Here is a 20,004-nt window from a genome sequence, read left to right as displayed (position 1 = left end):
TGATAATGCAATATCGCCTAGAGCCAGATAGCCTTCTAGGAAAGGAAGGCCGTTTTTGCAGGGGTTTGAAGGTAATGGTGTTGTACCATCATTCCCTATAACAGTAGGGTTTTTTAATTTTTATGTCCATAATATTACTAACATTTCTTGTGAACTCCAAGCTTTAGAAGAGAATGTCTTGTGGGAAGCGGAAGGATCCCGGGTTAGTGACATAGCAAATGCGTTTAGTAATGGTGAATGAATCGATAGCTTGTGAAGAGGTATATTTAAGGCAATACGAACTCCCTGCAATTGTGTTTATTTGTGCAACTGTCTCCTTTCTCTGGTTCAAATTTTCTGAACGGTTTCTAAATTGTGGTTGTAAAGAAAAAAAGAAGATCATCTAAGAGGATTGGGACGAGACAAACGTCAGATGCCAGCGATCAAGTGTATAACACAACCAAAGTTATTAGGAGTCAAATCGCAGAAAGCTATGCAGAATATTTTATAACTATTAGATTATTTGTGGAGTGTTAGTGATTATAGAATAATCACGGGAGGGGGGGTTGTAAGAGTTTTTGTGCCTTTTATATTTTGGGCATTATGTGACTTGTTATAGTGCCTTTTTATGGCTTATGCCCCCTAGGTTTCAGTTATGCCTCATCGCCACCTTGTTCAAAACGGTGTCTCCTCCTGCATGATCCCTGTTCAGCACAGAGTCAAGCAGTCATGTTTATTTATATTGATGATATTCTTGCTGTTCTTGAGCAAAACTTTCTGCCTAAAACACAGTAATGTTGCAGTTTATCATGGTCCTCTAGCTTACTGTACTGCATTCATTCACAATATGTTGCTGTTGTTCTTTTAACTAGTTTGTCCTGCCATCTCTGGATGACATTAGCATAGAATGTTTGGGTTCAATATTTGTGCAGTGGGATAGTGCTTAGATGGTAAGGGAATGCGACATTTAACAGAACTGTGCGCTGATCTACTAAAAGTACAATTCTTTTGCTAACGCCATAATCAATCTGCATTTTTCATCATTCTATTCTAGGAGATTTCCTAAATAATACCTCGAATTTGGGGTTGAGCCAATAGATATTCCTACTACGGATGATGCCCGATTTCTTTATTGACTTTGCTGCCAATTTGGGACTTAGACGTTTTTCAGATTTTGCACTTTATCCTGAATTGCTGTATTAGCGGAGCACCTTCATGGCCATAACTTTATTCATTTATAGTTACTATTTCTGTACCGTACCTTTTGAATATTTGGAATAAATCTTTGAAATTTCTATTACTGCTCTAGAACTCAATTAGAGTGTCGTTACTTAACTGACAATATTTTGACATGTTTTAAGTTGCCTTATCTCAGGAACACATTGCTTATAAAACTGAGGTGTAACACTGTTTCCGATTCATCCACCCATGAGTGTACAGTGAAGGTAATATTTTGGGATATACAATTTTAGTTGTTCCCTGCTCTACCACTAACAATGATCAATACTGGGCATTCTACAATGTTCCTTTGATGTCTTCGGTTTTGAGACCTATTGTACACCATTCACGGGATGGCTGATTTAAAATATAGGCTTTCTAAATAGTAAAAACATCTCTACAGATTACTAGGCGCAATCAAAATAAATTAAGAAATTTTTGTCCATACCACTGTTAATAAGAATACAAATACTGGCCTTCCAGTAAACTCTGTACCACCTAGATAGCGGCACTGCAAAAAATTAATAAGTAACATCAGAGAACTGCCTCTGAAAGCAATAACCATCCGTCTGATAAAATGTAAGATACCGACATGCAAGGCCATCTTTTATACTCATCTGATGCAATGCTCTTCTGAGAAAGTATGTGCTTGCTCACAAGCAGAAGCATATTGGGGGTGGGAGATAGTGGTTCAACAAGGTCGGCTAATGTTGGCATGTTATTTTAGCTTCTCATTCTAAGCTACTGGTATTCACTTTAGATTAGGACTGAATAAAATGCACACAACCTTTTTTGCAAGTCTTGTCATAAGAGCAACTATTCGTCACCAGGGTTTGTTGAGTTTCTACTAGACTGGTCATCATACTGAGGTTCTATGCCTCATAGTGACTAACACCCACCTTTACTCCGGGGAAAAGCCAGCCTCAAAAAGGAGATTTACACCAGTAGTTTCCTGATGAACATTATTCTGGAAATCAAATAGCTAATAAGGGCTGAAGATACAAGTATTTACTGTGGATACTCCAGGCCTTGGAAAGCACCAAAGCACCATCCACCCGACAGAGCTTCCCAGAGAAAAAATACAATTCTTAATACTAAAATTCTAAACACTATTGCAAAATAATACACTACTCTCGAAACAAGCATTGAAAATGCAATAGGTCTCGCCCTCGTTTAAGTTAAAGCAATTCTGTTTGTAATTAGGTGGCTTTTTAGCTTTGCTTGTATTAGAGTTTTTCAAACTTTCATGTATATAACATGAATATGTATGAATATATGTATATGTATGCATGCATTTATATTTGTATTTATATAGATATGCAGATGTTTATATGTATGTATATATACGTATACATATATATATGCATATATATATATATGTGTGTGTGCATATGTGTGCGCGTAGAGAGGTAGAGATGTAGAGAGTAGTAGAGAGAGGTAGCGTAGAGAGTGACTAGTAGAGAGTAGTAGAGAGTAGTAAAGAGTGAGTAGTAGAGTAAGTAGTAGAGAGAGAGTAGAGTAGTAGAGAGTAGTACAGTGAGTAGTAGAGTAGAAGTGAGTAGTAGAGAGTGAGTAGGGTTTAGTTATCAGCTCAGAACTAAAATTGGAGCATGAAGTGGAATGGTAGATAAAACTGCAAATGCTACAAAGGTTTGAGCACTAGGGGCTCCCACCTATATCATTGGGTGATGAACTTAGAGCTGTTATGCTTCAATTTGTGGAAGGAGATGTTTTGGGGCCGGATACAAAGTCCACCTTAGAGATTCGTAGAGTAGGGTCAGGATTCCAAAGAGGGGATCAGGAGGCAGAAGTCTGGGCACTGGAACTTTGAAAGTTGAACTAGGAGACACATCCCAAGAGACAGAGTAATTGACAAGAGCAGCAGCAGCAAAAAAGGACCTGAAATTCAAATGGTGTAGAGGGTCTACTTTTTCAGACCTGAATCAGCAAACTCAGGATAAAAGAGAGGAACAATGTAAGCTGTAACACAAGACATTTGAACACAGAACTAGGAGGCTTTGCCCTGGTGCCTGGCGAGGCTGCAGGTGGTAAAGAAGGGTAAGATGCTCTTCTGCACACTTTCCCAGCAAGTCAAGGCTTCTTGAATAGTGGGAAGTTTGAGCCCGGAGGGAATGTTTGAGGCATTGGGCTGTCTCAAGCTGAGGGTCAGTTAATACTGGGCTGAAGTTGTATGCTGTGTGAAAGTACATCCCATATGTGGCTGGGGGACTCTGTTGATTTTTAAATTAAGTGGCAGTTTAGGAATATCGTTACTGAGTCACTACATGTTCCCATTCTCTTCCTTTCTTTCTCTCCCACCGCGTTTTCGGGGAGCAGGTGTATTTGATGAATTATTTTTGAAGAGGTTTCGAATTTAAAGAGAGATAATCTAACTACATAAGATAGTCATCCAGATAACACTGTCTGCCTTTTGAAACTGTAGTAAAGATTAATGTCTTAGCATTTCTATCAAAAACCTGCTTTAAAAAAGTAGCGTAGTGATCTTAAGTCTTTTGTTGCATTTCTGGAGATGGTGTAGGGGTATATATGATTGAGCAGCTCTTTGGTCCGGCACCACACTGGATGTTTCCTTGATTAGTCGACGGAAAGCTGAATATGGGCTGTAGGTAATGAGCGAAGGAGATGATTTTGTCTATAGCTGGGTTTCAAGGCAGGTTGCTTTTAATATGGATTCCTTGCTCCAGAGCTTTCCTGGGTGGTACACAAAGCAAGGTATGCATTGAGAGACTAGACTACAAACACTGGATAAGAATATCAGAGTCTGAACACCCGTGAAAATCTTAAGACATAGAAACAAGTAAATGAGTAGGGTTTTGCAACTTGTAACCTCATCTTAACAGGGAGGTGTGATATTTTCATTTGAAAGTTTGATGTAGGTATTGTGTATATGTAGAAACTGATAGTAAGTGTTGCACATGTAATCAGGTGTGAGAGCCAGTGGCTTTAGGGTCCCTCGAGGTAATAGCTTTGCATTCTGCCAGGCATGGCTAAGCACTGCATTTAACAGGAAGAACCAATTAGTAACGATATATTGTTACCGTCCAAGTCCTACTTCAGTGGGAAAGTAGAGGGCAGCGTTATGTTATATGGTAGAGTAGCAGTTCAAATTAGATTAAAGTTTAGTGAGCATTGGTGTTTTCCTTCATGGTAATATTATTCAGAGTAAAATCATTGAAATTACTTTATTTACTCTGCAGAACTAGCTTCCAATTAGTCGCTGTTCAAAGGATGCCCTTTCTGTATCACTTTCTAGAGATGGTTCTTAGTAATAAGTTGGTAATACTTTCAAAATATCACTACTGAATGGGATGTCACACAGAGCTCAATATGACCTAGTTAAAACAACTGCGTGGTCTAGAAGTTCACTACTTATATTTGTTATGACCAACTCCAATGCAGATGGGGAGACCCACTCTCGGCGCTTTGAATAAGGAGGGTCTGAGTGCCTTAGTGAGTGGTACGCACGGTCAGTGAGTCAAGGCGTGGTGCAGTGTATCGGTAAGTAGTTCTTGATTAAGCCCACGTATTGTAGACAAAGGTAATAAATAGACGTCAGGCATGACTACTCTGGATGTTGTGTTGGTCCGCCAAGTACTTGCCACAAAAGAGGATTAATTTGTAGAGACATCCAACAGTATTCTGATATTAACTTCAAGACACACCCACCTCTCCAAATTGCCGCAGCCAGAAATTCGGGAATAGCCAAGTTTCCAGAGCTTTGAGCATTGCCAGATGGCTTTCAAGTTTTCTGATCCTGAAGTCGAGTTGAGCGGGAGAGTTTGGTATGTTGACGAAAGAACTTCACTGACATGCAGTCTTCATTTACTGCCTATATTCCAGGCCACTGCAATTATGCGATTTTGTGACCGCGGCGATTTTGACATAACTTTAGATATTCCGTATTTGTCACATAATCCATCATTTGCTGCATAATCTGCAGAAAAAAATATGGTTCTAGCTCAAACGGTTCAAAAGGTAGTAAAAATGCAGCGACACATTTTCAGTGTGAGGCACCTTCCAAAGTTGAGGGTTCACCTTTCTGTAACTTATTTCTTTATTTGTGTGTTAAACTGTTATTAATGAGGCACAACTAACGCCGAGACAGTGTTAAAAAGCTTCAAAATGAAAAAATAATTAAGTAATACTATCACAAAATGTGCTGCATAATGTGGCCTTTCTTGCCGCATAATCTGACCCTTCTCTGCCGCATAATTCCACTAGCCCTGACTCCTCCTGTTAGGTATGAACAGTGCACTCCTCACATATCCACTTCCAGAACCCGGAGCTGTGCCCCTGCTTTGCCCCAGGTTGCCGAGCCTGCCGCTCCAACTCACTGTACCTTCTCCCTTTATTCCAAGGAGACCACTGATGCTACTTCCGGGTTTCCGCACGTCGACATGAGGTGGGTAGAGAATAAACTCTATAGCTTTGATGTCTCTATGGGGAATGAGGACTCAAAATCGTGATCTGTTGTACTTTGAGACTTCTACATGGGTCTTTGATCTAAGACTGTATCTGGGTCAACAGGTTTGAAAATAACACTCAATTTCCATCTACAGTGTGGTAGGTGATAAAGGCCTTGAAACAGCCTAGGCGCATCCTTTATTTTCTACTTACCCCTTTCATATGGTGCGTGCTCAGCGCCAGACAGTACAGAAAGGGTACTGCAGCCTAGAGTTCAGAAACAGGACGCAGTTACATGTTGAGTAGCAATGTTATGACCACAGCCTGGGATTTAGGTCAAAAGTGCAATGTTATCAATAAAAGCTATGGGGTCAAAAAAAAAATACTGCACATGCCGCCGCACTTGTGATTCCGAAAACTGCACAGCAGGGTGCCTCCAAGGCAGGCTGTGTCAAGGATTGCTGCTTCTGACTAGGCTGCGTGCAAGTATTTTTAGAGAGTGTTTGCTGATCTCTCCAAAGATAAGCGAACCGAGAGTCGATGACACCAGCCTTAATACACTGGCTAGTCTCGGCGTATCCAAAATACATAAGCCTGAACACCAGGCGAAAACCTGCACACGTCTGCACCGGAAGGTTACGTTCGTGCATGTCTGTGCATTAAGCAGCATCTGCTCACGTTTAAGCATATTAAACATTTTTAAGATCATTCCGTCTGTGGGGATATGCCTCCCGCATCACAGCCCAACTTAGATTTTCCATTGCAGTTTCCTAACAAGCTGCGTAGTTAAGAATAAATAATAACATCAAGCTGCGTTCAAGCTGCGTAGTGAACGCCGTACAGGAAACAGCATTTCCGTTGCTAGGACATCAAAATGCAAAATGGCGTTGGACTGTCCACAGTCCCTACGGACACACGCATGCTGTCTGCTATGGACAAATTGCAAGAGCAGTCATGTTTGTCCATGCAGACGCGTGCAAGAAAGCCCTCGCCAGAATCAATTACAAAAGGTACTCGCAATTGCGAGAGCAGCGCATGCACTGCTTTCGCCAGGTGAGACCTAATAAATGAACGAAGAGATAATACTAAGAAACAAAAATAGTTGGGGCAGGTACAAATCTCTTCTAGAACATGTTGCAGCACCACAGCAAAGCAGCACCAAGTTCACAAGTTAACATAAATGAACAAGTCAATTACCTTTAATAACGCTCTTTCTGGTGGATACCCCAACTGCAAATTCCTCCCTTTGTGAACATTTCCCTGTTATCAGACTGGTCCCGTAAACATCAAAGCAGTACTCCTGCATGACAGTAGGGGGCACTGTGTGGCTCGACACCAAAATTATTCCAATACAGCAGTGAGGAGTGGAGTTGCATTTAAGCACCACCCATGCATGCTGACGTCAGTAGCGATTTTAGGCCGTCTCAGCCCTCAGAGACAGAGTCCATCGGCAAATTAAATGACCAGTGTGTAGGTCTCTAGACTGGAACATTTTTAGATGGCAAAGAGTCCAGTTCACAGGACAGGGAGGTGGGAGGGGCAGTGAGGAATCTGCAGTGAGACCGAGTATCAACCAGAAATAGCCTTACTGAAGGCAAGTAAATTGTGATGGATACTTCTAACCACAGATTCCTCACCCTGTAAAAATATACCATAGCAGTACCTAGTCAGGTGATGGGTCTGTGAACTGGCTTATATCACAATATTCCTGCAGGACCAAGCTGGCAAAATTCCCATCTCGACAACCCAGATCAGAGATTCAGTAGTGCTTAGAGAACATGTACTCCGATGCCCACATAACCATCTGACATCTCCAGAACTGGCACTTCAGCTGCCAAAGTAGTAGTAGCAGCTTTGGCTCTGATGGGATGAGCCCGCAGGCTTTCTGGATGCAGCTTCTTGGCCAATGCATATCAGATCTTGATGCACAGTCTATTGACAGATGGTCCGATTCGCCACTGCATGGCCCTTCTCTGCATCAGCAAACGCCACGATGAGCCGATAGTCCACGCAATGTGCTTTAGTGCGATCGATGTAAAACCTGAGTGCTCTCTTGGGGTCCACATGATTCTCTTCCTTTTTTGAGGGATGAGGTGGGGCAAAGCAAGCCGGAAGGGTGAAAGCCTGTCTGATATGAAATGGTGTTACCACAATGGTAGAAAAGAAGCTTTAGTTATCAGCACCAATTTCTTTGGGAAGAATGTGGTATAAGGTGGTTGAACAGAGAGTCTGAAGCTTGCAGACAGGCTGCACTGATATTATGGCTATGAAAAGACCGTTTTGAGGGTGCAAAGACGTAATACAACAGCTCAAATGGAGTACACATTAAAAAGGAAAAAAACAAATTTGAATATCATTGTGGTATCACAAAGGACTTTGGTAGAAACAAATGTAGCAAACCTTTCCGAAATCTCATCACAAAGGATGATGTAAACATTGAAGTGTGATCTGGCAACTGCAAACAAGCCTACAGAGACAACAAACAGCCTTTAACATTTCCCAGAGAAAGTCTTTGCTGGGCCAGGGACAAAAGAAACAACAAAACATCAGACAGCTTGGCCTGCAGTTGGTCAATCTGAGGAGTGCCGCACCAAACTACTAATCTGCCGCATTAGTGGCTTACACAGATTTCGTAGAGGGACACCTCACCATTAAGATCTAATCTCAAAGCATGGAGAAGACTGAGTGAACCTAAGGTGGCACCTTACCCTGCTGCTGTTGCAGAATATCCTCAAGAGGCTGTAGCTTGAACCAGGTACACACTCTCATTGCCCAATCTGGTGCCACTAGAATGACCTAGGCAGGGTAATTTCTGATCTTCTTCAGAACATAGGGAAGTAAACGCAGTGGCAGGAAGGATGGAATACAAAAGTCCCAAACCCTATCTAGGCAGACTGTACCTCTGATAGAGAGCCTCCTTAGGAACCTCAACACACAAAAGTGTCGACATTGTGTGTTTAATGGTGTTAAAAAGAAGAAGCCAGAGTTCAGGATGCAACTGCCATTTGAAGTCCGCAAGCTGTCAGAAACGGAGTTCCTCCACCCTGGCGTTTAAGAGACCCCACTAGGTGGGTCACTATCAGAGAAATTCCCTGAGGGTCCACCCACCTCCAGAGGCGTAGAGCCTCCTTGCACAAAACACAAGACCCCATCCTGCCCTGCTAATGCGCGAGTACTTGCACCAGCCCCTGATGGTGGCCGTGAATATCAAGGGAATCACCCTCAACTACAAAGAAAACTGACGTGGAGTCGAGCTCCCACTGCAGACAAGAGGTTTCCCAAACCCAGATGCGATGCTTTGTGACCGCTATCAAATCTGAGTGGGTAAGGAGAGGGGTCACTGACCCAATCCCTGTCCAGCAGCCACCACTGTAGGTCTTTTGCAGTCTCCTCTGAACTCTGGATAAAATCCCGCAGATTCCCCTAGTGCTGTGTGTACTGGGACTGGCATGTTTCACCAGCAGGATGGAGGTGGTCAGCAATCCGAGCAGCTTCAGAGCCATCTGTACAGAAATCTAAGACAGAGGCTGAAACATCAAGATCATAGCCCGAACGTCATGGACTCTCTGCTACAGAGAAAAAACACAAAACCATACTGTATCCAAATTGGCTCAGATGAAAGAGACCATCTGTAAAGAAGTTAGGAATGACTTAGGCAGGCGATACTGAACTCCAAAGATTTTAGGTGCTTCTCCGTCTACAAGTGGTGATGACTGCCTAAAGCGAGTCTCCAAATGTGTGCTGCAGACACCAAAATCACCCTTGTGAAAACCTGAGCGGCACAGATGGGGCTGAAAAGGAGCACCACAAACTGAAAATGCTCCTGTATCACTGTGAACTGCAAGTAGTGCCTGTGCACCTTCAGAATGGGGATATGGAAATAAATATCCTGCAAGTCTAACACCACCTATCCAGTCTCTGGGGTACAGAGCAGACAGGACCTAGCATTTTGAATTTGTCTTTCCGAAGAAAGCTGTTGAGAAGGCAAAGATCTAAAATAGGATGAAAGCCTCCATCCTCATTCTGCACAAGGAAGTAGCAGGAGTAACACCAACTTAATACTTTTGAGGCTTGAACCCTCTCAATGGCCCCTTTGCCCAAAAGAGTGTGCATTTCCTGCTGTAAGAGGAACATGCGTTTCTCCGCCAGCTGTCCTGATGGTGGTGGTGAAGTAAATGGGATTACACAGCCTAGATTGATAATATGGAGAACCCTTTTGTCAGACGCAATAGCTTGCTGCCATTGGAGGACAGACTAAAGAGGTTTTGCACCTGCGGCAGCTTGAAAGTTGAGAAACTGAGCTGCCGACTGTCCCTGAAGCCATGGGCATGGACTTTGTAAGTCACAGCCATGAAAAGGCTGAGGGGCCTGTTGGGCTGGCAACAGGGTCTGACATGAGCAGTATTGGAAAATCTCCCATAGCCTCAAAAGGGATGAAATTTCTTCTGGAGCTGCCTGGATGGAGAAGACAGGCCCAAGGAACATGCTGTGGTCCTGCTTTCTTTAAAACGTTACAGAGCGGACTCTGCTCAAAAAGGTGAAAGCCATCATAAGGCATGATCGTCAGTGATGCATGGGCATACTTGGAGAAGCCGATAGACCTCATCCAGATGTGGTGCAGAAATGCCACACACATACTGTTAGACTGGATATCCTTGGTGTGGATTTTCCCGACTTTTAGCCTTCACACCTCCTGTTTTTCTGAATTCATTTTTGTTGGCCTTCGGACTCTGTGCACTTTACCACTGCTAAAGTGATTGTGCTCACTAATCTAAACATGGTAAAATTGGCTTATACCCAATTGGCACAGTAAAATTACTTATAAGACCCTAGTAAAGTGGTACTACCAGGGCCTGTAAATTAAATGCTTCTAGTGGGTCTACAGCATTTATTGTTCCACCCACTAAAGTAGCCTTTTCAAACATGTCTCAGGTCTGCCTTTGCTGCCTGTGAGCAGTTTTAAGCTGCCATTTTGATCAGGCAAAATAAACCTTTCTGTCAGACTTAAATCTTCCTTTTAAAAACATAAGTCACCCCTAGGTAGGCCCTAAACCGTCCAAAGGGCATGGTGCAATGTATTTATGTTTAACATGTCCTGGTAGTGAAAAACTCTTAAATTGCTCACTACTGCAGGGACTACTTTTCCCAAAGGATAACATTTAATGTTATGTTATTATATTTAATAAGAGATATCTTTTCTTTGGGGACAGGTACACATCTCAAGTATGGTGTCTAAGGAATTGTAATTTAAAACCCTCTGTAATAGTAAAGTCAGATTTTAAGTCACAATTCTCAAAATGCCACTTTTAGAAAGTTTGCAGTTTCTTATCCTAAACATTTGGTGCCTGTATTCTGGGTCATATGAATAGGTGCAGTTGGCCTTTGTGTATTCCTCCCAGACAGAATCACAAAAGGGGACTGAGGGTTGGAAGGATAGACCATTCGGACCCAATAGGAGGAGCAGAGCTGGTACCTACCACACTTTCAAAAGCTGCCTCAGCGCACACACAAATAACTTCATACTAGCCTTCTGTGGCTCCATACATTTTGGGACCAACCAGGGCAGGGAGGGAGGAAATTCCAATGCCATCTGTGTGTGCGGGGGGGGGGGGGGGGGGCAGGCAGTCTAGACGTTTCTCCCACTTCAAAGCTGGCATCAGTTATAAATATTGGATCTTGCGACCCACTATGGAGTACACTGCTGGACCTGTAGATACTACAGACATGCATTGGCATAGCCAATAGGTCTTGCTTTTGGGACCTTATAAGTATTTAGTTATGCAGCACAATATCCTTGGTGCATCAACATTAACTGTTGCATGGTTAAACACTTATAAGGTCCCAAAGGCGAGACCTATTGGCTATGCCAATGCTTGTTTTTCTTTCTTGGCTTCACGGTTTATTGGCTTAATTATACACAGTGAACACGGTGGGAAATTCCAAACTGCTAGCCTCGAAATCATGGGAGGTTTGTTTGCGGGCTTCAGTGAGCATGTGCCGCAGACTTGCCTGCTTGTTTGCCTGGGGTTCGCTACGCAGTGTTCACAGGGCAGTGTGCCTTCCCCTACGCAAGCACGTGGGATTATGGGAGAGCTGGAGTAAAGCCTGCATAATTAGGGCGTTATTTTGCTGAAGTCTGGCAAATTATACTGATCCTAGTAAACAATTGTTTAACAAGGGGCATTTCCAGGCAATTCAATTTGATTTCCATAAACAGCCCTTCAAAAGCAGAGAGACAGATTTGTGTACAAAAGGAAGGGCATTCATCCCGGTGCATCTTAGGTGGACGTCTTTGGAGTCTTTCGGTTTTTGGAGATTGTTTTTAAATGACATTAGCAATATTTTACGTAGCTGGTGACTATAGTCTGCTGAGAGGACAACGCTCTCTCTGCTTTAGCGTGCCTGTAATGATGAAATCACGAGGTCAGGCGCATGCTTGTCATTAAACTTGGCCTAGCCTGCTTGGTCATTCAAGCCTTCCCATGCACAAGGCAGTAATACAGCGTTGAAGTCGAGTTCTAAGGTGAGCCGGGTCATCAAGCGATCCTTGCTCGTCCCACTGGAGGTAACGTGTTGTAGTTTGCCTTTGGGCTGGCGGACGCTGCCCTGGCTGCACTTGGGAGTTTCTGGCAGACATTGCCATGCCTGTAATTGGGAGCTTCCTTTACGAAAGTAATGGACCCTTGTGCCATTATCTGGTCCACGCATGAGTCCTTTAGTGGAGGATGAAGTTTCGTCACGATCGACCTGTTACCCAGAGCGGCACCCAGATGTCCTGTATAGGAGGCAGTCCTCTGAGAGTTACACCTTCTGAAGGAGCTCTGAGGCCTTATTCAGGCACCTCGCAGTCACAGAACGGAGGAGGTGATACCTTATTTCATTCTCTGCCCCTGCTTCTGACATCATGTGTTTGTCCACCCCACCCCCAAAGTACTGGAGGGCACCAAAGTCATTAAACACTGTACTTGTACACATTGTGTGGATTCGGATTTCAGTGCAAGTAAGCCCTAATATATAGGAGTTCTGCATTTCAGTTGTTAAATGTGTTTACAATCTCAATACACGAGGTCATAAAAGCATTTGAGTCATCCAAATGATTCCATTGGCTGGAAATGCCTTTCTTTCGAATCTGTTCTGAGTGCTCTTTTTGAAAAAAGAAATATTTGCATGGGGATGTGAGTGAAGTAGGGGTGATTTGACTAAGCACCACTTATAATTTAACTGACTTCATTTTACAAATGCTCTCTTTGGCTGATCCAAACAGATTACGGTTGGTTTGTAATGGCACATATTGCGACAGTGCCCACTTGTAAAATAAATACAAATTGTATTGGGTGGGGAAGGGTGAGCGGATGCAAAATACTGCTCACTTGGGCTCCTAGGGATGACGGTTGACATAGTGCTGTCTCGGTGTGGAAATTGATAAGGTGATCAGCCTCGTTTTAGTTCCCGATCTAGTTACAGGCAGACCTGCCAGGCAGAGTTTTAAGAGTGCCCTTGCAATATGCCTGGTGTTACCTGTCACGACCTGGGTTAATGAAACTCAGTTATGCATCTTTACTGTGAAATCATGCAGACCAAATAACTGTGGATTTGTAAATGCTCACCAGGGAGTGATTGGATTTCAACTTCATATATGGTACACAAAGTCCCAGAATGCCACCATCTGACGTAAAGGCAGAGGCAAAGCAAAACTTTCTGGAAAACAAACCGAACGGCCAGCAGCCGCCGGAACCCCCCCCCCCCCAACCCTTCCTTCCTTTGCACGTGGCTCGTCACTATAACGTGGTTGGCTTTATCTGCCACAGTTTTTTCCACACAGGCCTCCCTGTAATGATGGTGCGCTTTGGAGCCTACAGGTTCAGTGTCGCCTGGTCACCTGCAGTAAATGTTTGACTGGGGCTGCCCGCCGTCCAGATGTCCTGCGCAGACCCGTTCACTTTGAACGTTGAACGTTCGCAGTCACTAGGGGCTGCTGTAGCATCCAGCGCAAGGTTGAGGCTGATGTGAAGGTCCATTTTTCTGGCGCCCTTCTCTTCGTAGACGGTGGTAGCACTTGCACAGAACAGCACTCATCTTCGTGAGACTGCTGAGAAATGTTGAGTTGTGTAAAGTCTTCACCAGGCGGCTCTCCCTCGAGGGTCTGCATCCCTGGGCCCCCCTTGCATGCCCGAGCAAGAGAAGGGTCACATTACAAAGGCACTCGGGCTTGCTTCGGGAATTTACTGTTAATTCGGCGGAGTTGGTGGCCTCAGGGAAACCGGCTAGAAAGTAAAATGTTTCTGCGTTGGAGGAAGACGCAGCAGAGAAATTTTTTTTTTTTTTGCTGCTGAAATGTTGCAGTATAAACATTGGAGTCGGAGTTCATATTACCGTTCACTGTGGTGGTGGTAATATGGTTACTCTCAGAGCTGGGATAAAAAACAAGCGCTGAAAGACAAGCGCGACCCCGCGGCCGCGAAAGTTAAAGTCCATCGGAAGTTCAGAGCGATTTAGACGGGCAACAGCAAAAGTGAAAGCGAGGAATAGCGAGGAATGCAGCTGTTTACAGAAAACAGTGCCTGGACGCGTGGCCACAACGTGAAGGAAGCCTTTGAAATTGGAAACCAAACAGATGGCACACAGCGCGCCCCGTGCTCGCTCCCGCAAGGCTGATGCCTTACATGAACGAGTACTCATTGGAAACAGTGCAGTACATGCACGCGTTTTCCAAAGAGTACAGACCGATTCCAGAAGGTCAGATCCTAAGCAGCGCTTGCGTGCTGGCTAGGCTCGACCTAAAAAAGGACTGTCCTGATGCTTACCCTATTTTTTGAGAAGGAAGACTGGACCTGTTCCCGTCATCCCAGGCTACCTGAAGTGTCAAGGGTCAGCTGACCTCCTGTTCAGAGCTACATGGACATTAGCTCCAGAGGAATCCCTGTAACTGCCCAGCTGAGCTGCTGCAAGTGGACCTGCTTGAGCCCAGCTGGCCTCTACAAGAGTGAGTCCCTGATCTCCAGGAGACACCTCCCCAGATCCTGTGCCCTTGGTTGACATTAGAGTGCACTCCTCTGAAGAAATGGAGAAATCTGAAGTTTTGGGATCTTTGCGGCCGCAAACAGGCCTGCTTGCGTCAAGGTCTTGCCGCTCATGAAGACCACCAATGCGAAGCTCCGGTGGACCCGACTCTTCACTCTATAGCTATCACCAGCAACGACCGTCAATGCGAGATGGACACTTCACACTACAGCATTGACAGCTCATGGTGACAGCCAAAGTGAAGCTCCAGCAACTACCATCAGTGACACGCCAACTGGATCTATGCGCTACAGCAACCACCTTCCACGATGCCCAGCCTGCTCTTTGTGTTATAGCTATGACCGTCTGCGATGCTCTTCCTGCTTCTCGTGGATTCCTTCCACTGCAAATTGAACTCTTTGGACTGCACTTTGGAAAGGCAAATCTTTCAGTGGGTCTAACCTGGGTGCTGTATCCGGCCCACGTTCCACCGCAATCGGCTTGAACCTGTGACTTTCACCAGGTCTTCCATGACCAGAAAACCGCGAATGGTGCTTTTTTTCCCCCCTTGTCTACCTCTGGCTTCTACCGAATATTTGTGTTGTTCAGGTGTCAATTCATTACATTTTGATTTATTTTTCTAAATAGGTGTGGAACTTTTTCTAGTGTTGTGTTTTCACTTTAGTCCTGTTTATGTGATGCGTGAATCCTTAACACATTGCCTCTAAGTTAGGGCTGCCTACTTTTGTGCCAAGCTACCAGATGGTTAAGCACATGTTAATTTAGTGACTATTGTGGTCCATCCTGACAAGGATTGAGGCTGTTAAATAGGAAAGACTCACACCCTCTTTAACCAACAACCCTCTTTAACCAACAACCCAATTTCTCATACATACCAATTGCCTGACCTAAGCAGGCAGCCATATCCAAGCCTGAGCAGATAACAAATGTTGTTACCATCATGGTTAGCTTGGGTTCGGAATTTTTCTGGGGTAATCTTGTGAGAAGTTGGCCTGATGTATGATGTCACTAGTTATAGTGTACACCTTATATCAGTCCAAATACCCTTATGGTGATTGGTTGTAAAGTCAACCTTATAGACCAGCTATCCTAGTGGTAGCATGGACAAGAGCAGTCTTAGGCTAAACTCTGAATGGCATGTGAAGCCAGCTGTGATACCATATATAATCCCTTGAATACCAAATGAAAGGACACCACAACAGATATATATATAAAATAAAGTGTATTTATTCTAAGCAAACCCTCAGCACTCTTTATGAGTTTAGAGGTAAGTACAACACAGTCTTATTAATGCATACAGTAAGTCACACAGGTAAGTAATACAGTTAGGCCCTAGGGGCCACGCAAACCATATACTAAAGAAGTGGTATAAGAGCCACTGTCACGGAAATAGATTAGGCCTAGGCCTAGGGAATCGCTGGGGCTACACTACACTAGCGTTAGTTAGGAAGTGGGAGGCCCACGGGATTCGTGTGCAGAGGGGAAACACTCACGCGTAATGCGTAAAAGTCAATAGCAATGTTACAGTTTAGAAATAGATAGATTTAGGACACTTCCGGAGTAGCTAGGAAGTTGAGACTTGAAAACTAGACACTAGGATAGTCACTATCCTGATGAGCACCGGAGTACCCAAGTTACCTAGCCCACAGGCTGCGGGTGCATAGGGGTGAAGATGCGTCGTTTTCGTCGTCGACTCCTATGGATGCCTGAAGAAAGATGCTGACAGGCAGTCAGGAGAGAGTGTCCGGTGGATCCCAAGCCTGGGATCAAGAAGAGAGGAAACCTGCAAGCAGAGGGGACAGAGTCAAGGTCACTAGCCAGTGACCACGTGGAACCAGGAGGGAACCAGGCGATGTCGTGAAGAGTTGCAGGTGAAGGTGAAGCTTGTCGCTGCAGCCAGGAGGACCAGGAAGCGTCGAGGACGACCAGGACCAGGAGGCGAGCTGTCCCACGAAGGCTCTTGCTGTCGGCGTCGTCGAAGTTGGACTAGGACTCACCAAGCCTTGGCAAGCGGAACCCACGAAGAACAAGGGACTTGCTTCTGGTGCAGACCAGGAAGGTCTGGGGTGCTTCTTCTTTGCAGAGAAGCGGGAGCCAGTCTGGAGGAGCCAAACCAGCGCAGAAGATTTCAGGGAGCGTCGTCACAAAGGCCACTAGCCAGCGGGCAAGCAACCGGACAGACGCGGCAAGCAGGAAAATGCTGAAGGGCCCCACGCAGGACTCGTGGAGTGTGGGGGGCTGGTCTTCGGTGCAGATGGTGCTTGGGGTTGGGGCTTCTCAATCCCCGGTGCACAACTTCGAGGGTACCTCAGAAGCTGCGCTGTAAGCTACTAGCCACTTTTCCCAGGTAGCCGGTCCCACGTCGCTCGTCGCCTCCACGGATCTCAGCTCTGCTGCAGATGTGGATGAGGGTCGGAGAAGTCTGGAAATCAAGGCTCTGGTCGGGCTCTGCAGTCGGTTCCTCGTCGAACGTTTCACAAAGCAAAGGGTAGTCACTTGATGGTGCCTGTTTGCACAGGGTAGCCACTCCTTGGCTACAAGGGAGATTCTTCAGTCTTCTTCTTTCGTCGAATGTCGAAGGTCCAGAGTTTCTGTTCAGTTTTGCAGGTTCAGGATAATCTAAAGTCTTGAGGCCCAACTCCCACTCTTATACTAATCTGGGGGGCTGGGATACCTGCTAGGTCACGCCTTATGGGTGGGACCTGGGAGGGGGTGGTTACACCCACTTCCCTTTGTCCAGTTTCGCGCCAGAGCTGGGGCTGGAGTGCCCCAGCGCCGGTTTGAACTGGACTATGCAAGGAACACCTTGTGTGCCCCAGGCATGTCTCATTCCTTTCAGCCCACCCTGCCCCAATACACTAAAGGCTGTCTGGGGAGGTGCTAGCACCTCCCCAAGCAGGAAACCTATTGTCCAGGCCTCCCTGGCTGGGATCACTCCCAGCAGCAGGAGGTCAGACTTGTGTCTGTGGCAGCAGCATCCATTTTGTGATGCTGAGGCTTTGGTCAGAGGTTACACAGCAAAGTAGGATTTTAACATGTCTCTCCCTCTAGAAGGGGGGAATAATATCCTCATCACCAGAAATGGTATGGGGGTATTATTCCAAAGTGTTAGACACCTTACACGACATGTTTTGATACAGCCCAACCATAGTTACCATAACCGTTTAAGATTATAAGGCACTTTAAGAGTATATGGTAGGCTATATCATAGAACAGCTATAAGGACATGGTTCCGAAAGCTGCAGACAGGCTCAGCTCATGCTAGAGCACCATCTCACATGTTACCAAGCACTCTGCCTCCAGGATTGTTAAGGCCTGCCATAGGAGTGACTGATAGGTACACATGTGTCTATATATAAGGTAGGTATAGGAATACTACACCTAAGCAAGGGGTGATTACACGACCTTGCCCCAGCTGAGTGATCAGCCAGTTGTGTCTGATTGGAAGGCCAGACCAGGGGTGGCATAATACATGCTGCAGCCCCTGGGAGGCCTAGGGTACACCTATGCCCTGGGTACCTAGGGTACACTGTACAGGGTCCAATAAGGTGATCCTTACCAATTGGTTATGTACCTAGGGTACATGGAGTCCATTTTAAAGAGAGAGCAGACAGCCTGAGACCCTGAATGGCAGGATCTCAGGCCAACTAAGTCGAAAAACCAGCTAGACACTAGGCAAAAAGTTGGGGGTAACCATAGTCAGATATCCACCTTCCTACAAATCTGAACTGTGATTAAAACTGCAGCCACTATGTTCCTTAGAGTATGAGAGTATCGGCCTAGAAGACAGCTGGTGTTTACCGATCGTAGAGTAAAGCTTGTGGAGGAAAACATGTACTTGACAAATGTTTCTATTCACTTAGACTCACAATCAGGTGGGGAAGGCATTTGTATGTACCTTACTGGTGGATGCCTGCACCACCAAGCTCTTGGTGTGGGATGTAGTGTAAGAAAGTCGGGGTCGCCAGGTGCTGGTTGTTGATGACAAGTGTCCTGTCTGTTGACTGGTAGTCCCGAACATGGTTTTGCCCAAGAGGGTATATGTGAGAGCCTTATTAAATGATAATAGAGGTTCTATAGGTGCTTGATGAGCTTAGAGTACCCCTCTTTGGCGGCAGGGCTGGGAGGAGAAACAAGGCCAGTATCTGGAGAAGTATTCAGGCCACGGGCATCTTGTAGTTCCTCATATTGGATTTTCTCACCACACTGGGGAACATAATCACCCCCTTCATCAATATATATTATCAGTCTCCCATTCAATGCCAAAAAGACTGTGCAAAGTCTGGGCCCAGACATGCAATAAACGCAAGGTATCAGAATCAGAAGTATTGCCGGCTGAATGTGCTCTTCTGGGATCAGGGGACAGACTCTGTCAAGGTCAGGCCGATTCTGCTTGAAGTCGGAAAGCACAATAGGTAGCGAATCCTCCTCTGACAACGGCACTGCTGTCAATGAGATGAGCGTGGAAAAAGGCACATAGTTAGAAAATTTGTTTCAATGGTGAAGTACATGGGAATCAATGTTGAGTACTCAGAAGTTGTTAAATCTGCTGCCTAAATCACCAACATGGATTTTAGGATGCCAGATGAGATTGTCCCGTTGCAAGTCAAAATACCAAGGTCAATAGCTTTGACCATCAGATATACAGACTTTAGAATTTCAGCATATCATCAAGGTAAACATAAGTGATAAGTATAAAGTATGAGTTACTTACCTTCGGTAACAATGTATCTGGTAGAGACGTTGTCTAGCCGCAGATTCCTTAACTTAGAATATCTCCATGCGTCAGACTGGATCCGGAAAATTCTTTGCAGCAGCACCTCTTCGCGCCGGGGGATGGCGCCACACGACTCCACCCTGACATCGTCCACGTACATGACGTCAGCGAGGTCATAAGTCCCTACCGGCACGCTGACGACAGTTTTCTTCGGAGAAACTTTTCCACGGCACAACGCGGAGCCACCAACAAAAAACGGTGAAAGTATGGGAACAGTGTGCGAAGGATGAAAAACCGCAAAAAAATAAGGTGGATGGTGCAAACACCATCATAAAAGACAGCATCAGACACAGTCTACATATATATGCATAGCGAAGCATAGACCCTTCCCAAAGTGTGAGCAACAAGGGAAGAATATCTCAACAGACAAAGTGATAGACTGTTATTACCATGTAGAACTGTGACTGCCTTTGCCATGTAGAACTGTGTCATCCAACAAGGACATAGCACAGAAAGAACAGCGTTGTACTTTAAGAAGGTATCTTCTTTACAGAAAGCACAGCAATGTACTTCAAGAAGGTATCTTCCCTTACAACAATGAAAGTGTGAAACAGAGCTGAAGAAACCGTCTAAAAGACGACCAT

Source organism: Triturus cristatus, chromosome 4_2 (assembly GCF_964204655.1).
Source record: "Triturus cristatus chromosome 4_2, aTriCri1.1, whole genome shotgun sequence".
In the NCBI taxonomy this organism is placed as follows: Eukaryota; Metazoa; Chordata; class Amphibia; order Caudata; family Salamandridae; genus Triturus; species Triturus cristatus.
The sequence above is the reverse complement of the archived record's forward strand: the minus strand, read 5'-3'. Positions refer to the sequence as shown.